Genomic DNA, 10,904 nt, shown 5'->3' on the forward strand with positions numbered 1-10,904 from the left:
AGAAAGGAAGGGAAGGAAAGGAAGGAAGGGAAGGAAGGGAAGGAAGGGAAGGAAGGGAAGGAAGGGAAGGAACGGAAGGAAGGAAGGAAGGAAGGAGAGAGCTAGCTGAGTCAGACTAGAGTTTTCATTCTAGTCTCACCACTTCCTTGTTTGTGATCTTGGGACATCTTTCAACTTTTCCAACTCATTATTTCTTTAGTGACAAGTGGGGATAATCCCACCTCCAGGGCTCTTAGGAGTGCAATTTGATATGATCATAGGAAGATCTAGCACATACCACAAACATAGTGTTACTAGCAGCAAATCCGCATGGGTCTGCAGCAACCTCAGTTCTTCCCTCCTCAGAAGAAAGAATTCAACTGAATGGGCATGAGGCAGAGTGAGAGAACGAGGGAGGCAAGTTTCAGAGCAGGAGTGAAAGTTTATTAAAAGCTTTAGAGCAGGAATGAAAGGAAGGAATATACACTTGGAAGAGGGCCAAGCAGCCAACTTGAGAGATCAAGTGCCCAGTTTGACCTTTGACTCAGGGTTCTATAATATTGGCACACTTTTGGAGCTTGCCTCTCTTCTCCCCCGATTTTTCCCTTGATGTGGGATATCCGCATGCACAGTGGCCTGCTAGCACTTGGGAGGGGCCGCTACAACCATTTACTGGAGTTGTATGATGCTCACTTGAGGCATTCTTCCCTTACCAGTTAAAGGCTCTTAGAAGGTCATATACCAGTTAAACTCCACCATCTTGCCTCTTAGTGTACACGCTTGAGTCCACTCACCCAACTCCCAAGATCTTATCAGGAAGCTGCTGATCACCAGTTTCAGGTTTTTTCTGTCTATTGGGAGACTGCCTTTCCGTAGTGCTGGCTGCGACCAATTATTATTTTAGAGAAACAGTGTAACAACCGCCTGACCATATTACTTGATGGTCGCCTGACATTCCTGATGCCTGTGGGAGGGAACCCTATCCTGCCCTTTTCATGCATGACTAGCTACCTACTATAACAATAGGAGGCAAACAACAGCCAGGATCATCCTGTACAGCTGCATAGGTTGTGCACTGTGCAATGCCAAGAGTGCCATTCACATTGTCTCTCCATAATCACACACAGCAGCGCCACCTGCAAATGTCAGTTCGCTTTATCTCCTTTCCCCTAATGACAGTAGCTAAAAGATAAAGTGAAAAGATTAGAGAGAACAGCAAGGGGCACTTGGTAACTACATGACTGACACAGATGTATTAAAATAATGTGACCATCTTCTGCTTCCTCTACCTGACAAAAGGGGACCATCAACGTGTAATAAACATTTATGTACTAGGCACGCGAGGCTCACAATAGGCATTTCTGTCTCATTTCCGTAGACCACAGTTCTTTATAGCCTGTGGTCCTGTTGTCTTCACCCCTGAGTGAAAGTAGAAAGCTGTTTCCATCCAAGAGCGTATCACTGGCTTCAAGCCACCTCCTCTTAAACTCTTAGCCCGTGCCTTTTCCCCACATCTCACACCAAGTCCCCACATCACTGTAAAATCAAACTAAAATCTGGTCTGAGAAAGCCTTTGTACTCTCATTCTTGAGTTCTTATGGAGGAACTGTAACCTAACATAGGAGGCAGGCAAACTGAACACTAATGCAGGACTATGCTTCTGTAAGCTAGCCGAGTCTCAGTCAATCCCAGCAGCCATGCTTGAGACACTCATAGGCAGTTAACTGTTCAAACCATGTGCAAAGGAGGTTAATGCAGAACTGTAACCAATCCAGCTGTTTCTGGACCTCACTTTTGTTTTCTGCACGCTACTTTTTTTTCCCTCTGTCCATAAATTTGCTCTGACCATGTGGCAAGTGCTAGAATCTCTCTGAATCTGCTGTGATTCTGATGGCTGCCTGATTCATGAATCCTTTTCTTTTTCTTGCTTAAACTCTGTTATATTTAATTTATTTAAAGTTTTTCTTTTAACACTGTGAATCTGGTCCATCAGTCCTTAGGGGACGGTCCTTTGGTATTTAGTGATAAGAGAGTTTTGGGGGTCATGAGGGTAGCCCCAGCTATAGAATCTCAGCATCAGGGCAGCCTTCAGAACTCAGCACTGCCCTACCTGTCCACGCCTCTCATCAGCCTCACCCTCTGCACTTTGCTCCCATTTCCCCCTAAAGCTTTCCTTGTGGCAGGAGATTCTTGATGTCAAGATCTCCCTACTGGACATCAGTCAGATGTGTGAAAACTGAAAATACATAATATATTTTAGAAGAAGACTTCTGTTCTCTGAGAGACAAATTATGAAAATTCTTACTAGCCCTTTAAGGCATAGAAAATTATATTGTCAATATATTGCCTTCTATTTTATACATGTTCTTCAAAATCAAAGACTGTTAACATGCTATTGCTTTTCAACTTTGTTTCAATTGTATGCATTTATAAGACCAGTTATTTTTACCATTAATATCAGCCCTCCAGTTTTCATTTTTACTGATTTTTATGTAACAACTTTAAAATGCAATAAACTGCATAAGTACACACTGATGTTGAAAGACAGCACCCGAATCCAACTGGTAGCTGACAGGTAGCCACCATCCAATTACCCAAAATGTTTCCTAGCCAGCTGATGTACAAGAGTCCCGATTGGGGTTTGAATGCCAAATATCTAAAAGATAAGGGCTGAGCACACTGATAACTAATATCAAACTGGAAAAACAACAGGGTCAACTGCTGTCTCGAACTCCAAGTCCTTTAGACGGGGTGAGCCTCAGACACTAAGGGCCTTGTGGGGGAAAAGCAAGCAACTGCTTTGGTCTGTTCCATGCATCTATCTTCTCTGGGTTGACACTGCAGAAATCTATAAGGCTGAGGTCCCGTGGTCAAGGTAGGACCAGTACTCTGGGCCTGGCCCTGCTGGGTTTTGTCACCCACTTCTAGACAACTCTGCAGGGCAAGGCTGTTTTCTGCCAGACACCATTACTGGAGGGCTCCAGACCTCGAGAAATGTGTAATTAAGAAACTCATAATCATCCTATCCCTTCCTTGCTGCTCTCACCCCCAAAGATTCCTGCTGAGGGGTTAGTAGATCACTCAGAAGACAATGGAGAGCCACTGACAGGGTTTAAGGCAGGGAGCCACAAGCCTAGATTTGCATTTTGAAAAGATAATTCAGGGAACATCATACATCTACGCGGTCCTTGGGGGGGAAATGCTAGAGCTGAGAATGGATTCCATATTAGATCAGAACGATGTTTCCTCTCATCCTGCCAGGAACTGAACTTTGTCTTCTCCATGCATCAAACTCTTAGATAGGATGCTCCAATGGTGGATACACACAGTGTATTTGCTGCTGTTGTTGTTGAGTTAGACACTTAGAGGATTGAATTGGTAACATCACTTTCACTTTTTACCAACTTGTTTTCATTGATGTTACCTTGTACTCTATTCCTCCCCAACCCATGTAGCTCTGTCCACCCAAATTTTCCCCAAGATGTCCTGACCAAGTGGGAACAAAAGGGATCAACTGTAGCACTTTCAGTCTCTCTTGGGTGAGAGAGAGTAGAAGGTAGCAGAGTGGAGTGGGAAGAACTCTGAACATGAAGTCCAAATATCTGAGATTTCCTCTGTTCTGCCTCTTCCTTTTCATGTGACCTGGGGTCACGCCTCCATTAGCTTACCTGTAAAGGAAGACCAGGTCACCTTGCACATCCTGTAGCAGGGAGTCTATGATTCTGCAGTTGGTTCACTGTGCTACTTGCTGGGGATATGGCAGAAACAAGAATGATAATCCTTGCTTTCATGCTGCGCTGGCTTCTTCTGAATTTATTTGACTTGGTTATTCAAATGAGTTTCAGCTGCCTCTGAAAGAAAACAAGCATCTTCCCAAAATGTGTTGGCCCTTCTCCAGAAGTTATGCAAATGACAGAGATGCTGGTTTATTAGAAGCAAAGAAAGAGGCTCTCTTCCCTGGGAAGCCTTCAGTGGTGGGAATCCCTAGTGCCTCTGCTAGCTGGGCATTCTGTTACTGTAAAGGAGCCCATGAATACTGAGAACTTGGTCACAGGGTTTGAACCAAGGTAAAAACACTCACTCTGGTGCATCAGGGGTGACCTGGGATTGGGCGCGGAGCTTTGCCCTCACTGAGCTCTAGCAAGGAAGGGTGGGGCCCAAACCATGGCTTTGCTTAGCTTCCTACCTGGTAATTTATCAAGCACCAGATGATGCAATATTATATAGCCATTAAAAATAATAAAGAGATGTGCATCCATTTATAGAGAAAATCTTCACAATATGCCAGCAAATAAAAGTGAACTATAAAACAGAAGATACAATAAAATCCCATTTTGATTATACACTGTCTATATAAGATATATAAAATAGCTAATATTTATTGAAGACTTACTGAATACCAGCCATTAATTTAAGACTTTATACATACTATCTCATATGATCATCCAAAAATGCTGTACAGAGGTACAATTTAAAATCCCAATTACACAGATAAGAAAACAGAATCAAACGAAGCTTAAGTGAATTTTCAAAATCAAAGAGTCAATAAGCGATAAAACTAAGCTATAAATCCAGTCACTCTGACTCTGGCCCCTAGGCTTTTAGCTATCTGGTGGTACTATATAGGCCTCTGGAAAGTTTAGAGCAAAGTACTGATATTGGTTATTTCTTGAAATCGGTCATTTTCTTCTTTTAGTTTATCTGTGATACAAATATTATGAAGATAATATGCATATATTTATGCACTAAATATCTTACATTGGGAAAAAACAATTAATCTCAATTAGAAAAAACACAATTAAAAAGGTAATTAGAAGGAACACAATCGGAAGAAAGACTTTTGTAAATCTTTATTTCTGTCTATTGAGTTCTTGAATGTATTTCACAGGCCAGTTTGCAGTACTATTTGTCTGCCTGTAATCTTTTTAAATACTCCAAGGTCTAATTGTTTAGTTGCTTAATGAAACTGATTCCCTTTGAGGTTCCCTAACAAGCTTAATAATGCCTTTCAAAAAGAGCTGAGTAACCAGCTAAATGGAATTACATAGGCACGACTATTTGCTGCTTAAGTCAACTGTGATATTCTCAGATTTCATAATTGGTTATGCAATTGCTAAATCCAGGGCAAATGAACATCTCATAATTCCTAGCTTGTTGGTATAAAAGAAAATCATTTAAAACTTTGCTTTCTGATATGTATTTCATGGTGAGATGTTGGAAAATATACATTTTCAAATGCTGAACACACTTTTATAAAAAGTCATGCTGACCATTGGAAAATTCGCTGGTATATATAGCTTCGTCATTTTAGCAGTTCAATTCATCTCAGTTTCACAGCATAGAGTGGGATGGAGAGGAGGAAAATCCATACGATGCCTCGGGCACAGTCTCTGAATTTGAAGTAGCATGGACTTTCTCCAGATGACAGGTAGATGCCTAGTGAATGCATCAGTGCTATGACTCCCCAGAACGTTATCATTTGGGGAGTTTCTGTTCAGTCCTCCAGATCTCCAGGGCTAACCAACAGCCATTTGCTTGTGTTCAGGCCTAGGGCTTAGATCTAAGGGTAACAGCATCATCCTTGGGCACGTACAGTCAAAGATGGGGAGTTTTTATTCCTTGGTGGCTCTGGCTCATTTATCTTTAGAGTTTATTGCCAGTGATAAAGAAGTCTTACATATCCTTAAATATGATGTTGTGACATGAAAACATGAGATTCTCAATATTAATGCTCTCTGGCATAGCAATTGCCTTATTAATGCTGGTGGAGATCTGGTTTCCCCAAGGGAGAAGATGGCCCAATAATAATACAGTCATCCCCAATATTAATGGGGAATTGGTTTCAGGACCCCCCAGCGCCAGACACCAAAATCCACGGATGCTTAAGTCTCTGATACAAAGTGGCATAGTATTTGGATAGAATCTACACACTTCCTTCTGTATACTTTAAATCATCTCTAGATTACTTACAATACCTAAATACTATGTAAATAGTTGTTATATGGGTTTTCTTATTTGTATTTTTGTTGTATTGCTATTTTTAATTTTTTCTAGTATTTTTGATCTGTAGTTGGTTGAATCCACAGGTGTGGGACCCAGGGATTCCGGGGTCGGGCTACAGTTACAATCATAGCTCCACTGTAGCAGGCATCACAGCCTGCGGCAGACTAGCTGGGTGTACGTGTGGGCCACAGCTTTGATAACAGTCATAGAGCAACAGTAATGAATTCCTGCTGTGGCCACATACTCATAAGCTCTTGACATGCACCATTTCCCTAAATCCATCCCTATCACCCTAGGAGGCAGATCCTCTCATACCCATTTACCCATGAGGAAATGGAGGCTCTGAGAGGCAAAGTCACTTGCTCAACATTACAAAAGCTGCTGTAGAGGGGCAGTGCTGAGGCTTACAGCCATACCTACCTAGCCCCAAAGCCCCTGTGGGTTGAATCTCTGTGCCATATTTTCTCAACACAGCACAATTTTCAATGTGGAAGATACCTAGGTGGGGAGTCCTGTATCCTGACTGATGAGGGGTGGGGGAAGGAAGCCTCAATCACAGCAGCAAACCAGGGAAGTTTATTTCTAGTGTATTGCACCCCACCCCCACCACCCAGTACAGTGCTGGGGAGAAGCCACGTGCAGACTGTCACCCTTGACTTTGAAAGGCCCAGCTGCCATCTGTAGAAGAGGAACTCCAAGCAAAACGACAACTGTCTTTCCAATTCTACCACAGATGCCATTTCACTCTTGCAAAAAACTGTGTTTATTTCCAGAGATACCTTTGAAACTTAAAATAGACAATGACCCTTGCTTAGTCAACTTGCGGCTGCCTCCTCGTCTCCTAATGGTGAATTCCAAAAGCAGCGGACAACCCCAGGTCTGGTAAGAGGAGAATGAGACCAGTGGGGGAGCTCAGCCAGGCTGAAAGGATAAAGTGATTGGAACTAAAAGGGCTAAAGACAGGCCAGCGGGAGAAGGGACTCCAGAGAGAAGGAAGAAGCTAGGGAACATCAGGATGAACCCCAAACCTAGTGATGCCCCTTCTATGCTCAAATCCTCTCTCCTCAAACACAAGCTTCCAGTAGCACAGCTAGCCCCCAGCTCTACCAGCACTGGGCCCTCCCCTTTCAAGACCAGACTATACAAGGCCCAGGATTCAGGCCAAGTTAGCTCTGACTCTGATAGCGCCCCATGCCTCATGTCCCTTGAACATCGGTTGCTCTGGCACCCACCATTAGATCCGATTATCCAAGATTGTGGATTCAATTCCTCTTGTGCCCCCTTGCTGCAATTCATTTGATGTGACTCTCCAGACATTTTGTGCTAACTTGCTATGAGTTAGGCTTTGTGCTGCGTCCTGCGAAGGATCAAAGGAGTTGAATCCTGGCTCTGCTACTGGAGAGCTCTGAGAAAGTTCCCTAACAACTCTTCTCCTTTTCTGTAAAATGAGTATACTATACCCACCCTGCTGGGCTCTTGGGATGTCATCATCATTAAATATATTAAGGCACCAAGCTCAGCTTGGAGGTCATTGGGACTTTGCCAGGTGGTATGAAATGGAGGAAAATGACCCCAGTTAAAGGCTCACCTGCAACTAAGGCATAGCTGCAGGAGCATGGGGCGTATATCCGGAGAACGTGCAACAGCAGGCAGTAGTGTATGGACAGAGGTTGGAGGAAATGTGAGAGAATAGGATAAAAAGGTAAGTGTGGAGCAATGGTTCCACCATGGTGCCCTGGTGACTTGTACCTAATCAGACAAGCTACCTCTTGAATGACTTGGCGCAATGCCTGTGCTCCTCCAAGGACAAGAGGCTTGTAAGAGCTGCTGTGAAGGCATCTCCCACTCATCTTCCTCTCTCCTTGGGAGGCTGTCATGAGTTAGTCTCTCAAAGTCTTCAGGGTGCTGACAAGGTTTGGCACTTTCTGCCCTGTTTCCCCCACTCCAAAAGTAGAGCTGCAGAACATGAAACTGTTCAGCCAAAATCTGCAAGTGTCCCAGCTCATGGTGTAGTCATCCGATCCCTTCCATTTCAGTGTTGCCCAGTTTGGTGTTTGGGAAAGATCATGGGAAACTGGCCCCCCTTTTCACTGTCTATATAAAAATAATAAACTGTCTAAATCTATAAGTGGTTCACTGTCTATTACCAGCCGAATTAGCCAGGCTTTGGCCTTGGCTTTGTTTTGTCTCACATGCTTGAGCTTGGCAACAAGTACACGTTGAACTGTAGAGATGGAATATTAGGGTGAGAACGTATTTCTGAGGTTTTTGAGCTATATCATCCTTTTGGACTTCTGACCTTTTGCCTTCTATTTTCATAGCTAACCCTGGGATGACTGGCCCCTGACACTTGAGCCATTCCATCTTCTGTCGTAGGTTGCCCCATCCATCCCGTCAATGAGCCTGACCTTGAGGACCACTGACAGGAGCAGTCAATAGAAATTAATTGGTAAATATCCAGAAAATCTCAAATGGTATTTAATATGTAGTTCATCAAAAGTAAAAGTTCCTTAAGTTTTCATCCAGAAAAGTTATTTATAAGGGATGAATGTATAAATACGTTGTATGCAAATATTATATTCAAGGACAAGACCATGAAAACAGTTTAAGAATCCAACGACAGGGAATTGGATAAAGACATCGGAGTGCACTTGTCAAAACACAGCTATCAAGAATGATGATGTTGAACAATAGTTTAGCAATATAATTGTCTAGAACCATGGGGAGTCAGATTTTACCCAACTTATAAGTTAACAACTCTGCCATAGCTTCATGAAAGAAGACACAAGACCCCTGGGTCAGGAACAGAGGTCTCTAATACTCACAGCAATATCAGGAGTTGGAATTTCAGGGTATTTTTTTCCCTGCCAGTTTCTCAAGTCCCAGTTCCCACAAAGTGACAAGAAAGAGCCAGGTAACACTAGCACTGCCATCAGTGGCTGTATTACAGAACAGGAACTCCAAGCTTAGGAAACCCAAATCTTTTATAGTTAACAATAAACACATCTGCCATTGTTCTGAAGGGGTATGCTATCCCTATCTTCCACACCCATGCACTATATAAATATCCATGAAAAGATAGACAGGAAAATAGGTGGAGAGTGCCTCTGCTCACAAGACGTGCAGAAATGTGAGAGGCTCATGGAGAATTGTTTCCCTACAATGACAAAATGCTGACAATATATTGTTATGTAAAATGAAGCAGGCATTTTCACCTCATTTTCATGAAATATATGTGCATTTATATAGATATTTAGAAAAGTATGAAAGGACATTCATTCATCCAGGTATCAATAGAAGAGTTTATTATTTTTTGTTAGTTGTAAGTTCAAACTTTTCTAGTGAACATAGATTACCTGTGAAATTATTTTTAATTATTATTATTATTATTTTTGAGATGGAGTCTTGCTCTGTCACTCAGGCTTGAGTGCAGTGGCATGATCTCAGATCACTGCAACATCCGCCTCCTGGGTTCAAGCAATTCTCCTGCCTCAGCCTCCTGAGTGGCTGGGATTACAGGTGCATGCCATCACACCCAGCTAATTTTTGTATCTTTAGTAGAGACAGGATTTCACCATGTTGGTCAGGCTGGTCTCAAACTCCTGACCTCATGATCTGCCCACCTTGGCCTCCCAAAGTGCTAGGATTACAGGCGTGAGCCACCGCACCCTTCCTAAATGTCAATTAATAACTGAGGGAGCCCTTAAAATACCCCTGCTGACTTCCGCATGGGTGTGTAAAATAGAATCTGCTCACGTCTTAGAGGAGATAAGTGAATGCTTAACGTTTTTAGGAGAGACCTGCCTTTTGACATGGAAGCTGTAGCACCGTTGACAAGAGCATACCTCCTTCAACTATGCAAACCACATTCACATCAGAGCTGCCTACAAATGATTATTTTCCATAATGCTCTGCTCCCTCCTGCCTGCCTCAGTGGCAAGTGTGAGTCAGGAAGTATATCCAAGGCATCCCTCACTTTTACTCATTTTTGCCAAATGCAGCGCAAGTGTATAGACTCTTTTTCATATTTATGTTGGCTGCAGAGCATAAATCTGAATAGGTTCTCCAAAGTAAGCTTTTTCTGCGTGCATTTGCTCCCAATAAGTATTATGAATTGCTTTATAGTAATCATTATGCTTTTCCATATTTTTTACGGTTAGTCTGTGCTATAAACTTGTTTGGTTTAATGATTTGGGTGCTCTTTCTCTCTCTCTCTCACACACACATACACACACACACACTATACAACACACAGTTTCTTGTGTTTAAACAGGGATAGTGATTACCTTACAGATTGTGATTAGGATCAGATAAACTATAAGTAAAGCCCTGTGGGATAATCTGTGGGACAAAACTGTAACACAATTTCAAATTTTCTGCAACAAGTAAACAGTATTTTATAACTGACAAAACTAAAAATGAACTTTAACTTAAAATTTCTTATTACACAATTGACAATTCAATTAACTTTCCAATATTAGTGTCTCTGTGTGTATATGTGTACACAAACATATACAAGTTATTTAACTTAAAAGTGTATTTTCTAATAGCTATTTAAGAGCCATGAAACTTTCCAAAAAAAGAGATAGCTTTTTAAAACAAGTATTTCACCTTATGATAATTACTTCCGTAAATTGATAATTTAACTGGTTAATTATTAAATCTATTGCTGACAGGACGAAGCAGCATTAGGAGAGGGTATTTATCATTTGCCTGGGGCTGTCTCATAACTTAGTTGAGATTCTTTTGGTTGCGAGTATCACAAACCCACTTCAAATTAGCTTGCGCTCAGGTAAAATTTGCTGGAAGGATCCTGAGGCAGTAGCTCCGAAAGCCAAAGAAAAAGTCAAATAACTCATGATCAGGAAAAGGAAGCATGAAGTAGGAACCTCTAGGGCCCAAGGTTGTGGATGTTTCTTCTA

At 42.1% G+C, this 10,904-nt stretch overlaps 1 long non-coding RNA gene across 2 annotated transcripts in view; it reads left to right on the forward strand.

Annotated features, from left to right (window-relative positions):
• Positions 1 to 10,167, forward strand: part of LOC108529772 (uncharacterized) — an 88,891-nt gene extending 78,724 nt beyond the window's left edge. Inside the window, exon 3 of one of the 2 annotated variants that reach the window (XR_001885665.1) lies at positions 8,304 to 10,167. This is a non-coding gene — a long non-coding RNA (uncharacterized LOC108529772). The remainder of the gene's footprint in view (positions 1 to 8,303) is intronic. The other variant, XR_001885666.1, reaches the window with a different exon arrangement.
• The last annotated feature ends 737 nt before the right edge of the window (positions 10,168 to 10,904 follow it).

Source organism: Rhinopithecus bieti, unplaced genomic scaffold (assembly GCF_001698545.2).
Source record: "Rhinopithecus bieti isolate Rb0 unplaced genomic scaffold, ASM169854v2 scaffold_6710, whole genome shotgun sequence".
Classification (NCBI taxonomy): domain Eukaryota; kingdom Metazoa; phylum Chordata; class Mammalia; order Primates; family Cercopithecidae; genus Rhinopithecus; species Rhinopithecus bieti.